This window comes from Ovis aries, chromosome X (genome assembly GCF_016772045.2).
Source record: "Ovis aries strain OAR_USU_Benz2616 breed Rambouillet chromosome X, ARS-UI_Ramb_v3.0, whole genome shotgun sequence".
NCBI classification, from domain to species: domain Eukaryota; kingdom Metazoa; phylum Chordata; class Mammalia; order Artiodactyla; family Bovidae; genus Ovis; species Ovis aries.
This window is the reverse complement of record NC_056080.1, coordinates 43,770,814-43,772,087: the sequence shown is the minus strand read 5'-3', so window position 1 is coordinate 43,772,087 and position 1,274 is coordinate 43,770,814. Positions and strand designations below refer to the sequence as shown.

At 40.2% G+C, this 1,274-nt stretch overlaps 1 long non-coding RNA gene across 1 annotated transcript; it reads right to left on the bottom strand.

The window, feature by feature from the left end:
* Nucleotides 1-278: 278 nt before the first annotated feature.
* On the bottom strand, nucleotides 279-1,044 carry LOC114111243 (uncharacterized). The gene is made up of 2 exons (XR_009598830.1): nucleotides 857-1,044; nucleotides 279-628 (listed from the first exon to the last, which is right to left on the bottom strand). It is a non-coding gene; the product is annotated as an uncharacterized LOC114111243 (long non-coding RNA).
* Between the last annotated feature and the right edge of the window lie 230 nt (nucleotides 1,045-1,274).

Sequence of the window (1,274 nt, the reverse complement as noted above, 5' to 3'; positions counted from 1 at the left end):
ATATACTACCCTTTCATGTCCAAGGAAGACATTTTCTCTTAGAGATTTTCATTTAGTGTATCTTTCAAAAATCTTGTGTTAAACTTGCCTCCATCTTTTTCTTGGGTAAGGACAACCCAGAAATGGCCCTTTTGTGTCTGTGATGTTGCCATTCACAGCTTTGATAGGCCTAGTACAACCTTGAGAACAGGGTTGCTGTATGCTGAATGTCAGACGGTAGCTCTTAGCTTTGCCTATCTTAGGTAGTTATGCTGTGCATTTTTTATTGGTGTACCATGTTTGATTTGTCCCTAATACCTTTGAAGTTTTTCTGAGAAATGAAATAATGCAACATGAACTTATTAAAATACATTTTAAGTCTTTTATTTTTTTAAAAAAAGAAGATTCAGTAAGAGTGACTTTATTTAATAATTCTGAAACACTTTGTTTATCGGTGAGTTCTTCCCCTATGGTATTTTGACTAAAGACCTATCTAGGAAAGATGTTAGAAACATGCTGTGGACCTGAGTTTGTTGGGGGAGGGTGGCAGCTGCTCTGGTTGTCTGTTTCAGAGAAGTCACGTGGGTCATTTGATGCCATGAAAAGAGCCCCATCTTTCTGAGTGTATTGTCACCACGAGAAGAATGGCCTTAAAAAAAAAAAAAAAAAAGACACCAAAGGTGAAGGCATTTCGACAGATATATGGGGAAATAAATGTGGTTTATACAAGCCATAGAATATATCAGTCTTTAAAAGGAAGGAATTTCTGATGCATGCTACAACATGGATGAAACTTGACAACATTATGTTAGGTGAAATAATCTAGTCACAAAAGAATATGGGGTTTCTCAAGTGGTGCTAGTGGTAAAGAACCCACCTGCCAACACAGGAGATGTAAGAGACACAGGTTTGATTCCTGGGTCAGGAAGATACCCTGGAAAAGGGCATGGCAGCGCAATCCAGTATTCTTGCCTGGAGAATCCCATGGACAGAGGAGCCTGGCGGGCTACAGTCCATAGCGTCACAGAGTCAGACACAACTGAAGCGGCTTAGAACACACATACACACACTTACAAAAGAATAAATATGATGTGAGTACAAATATGGCAGCACTTACATGAGGTTCAACCTGTTCAGTCACTCAGTCATATCTGACTCTTTGCAACCCCACAGACTGCAGCACACCAGGCTTCCCTGTCTATCACCAACTCCCGGAGTTTGCTCAAACTCATGTCCATTGAGTAGGTGATGTACTTAAGGTCGTCAAAATCATAGATGGAAAGTAGAATGGTGGC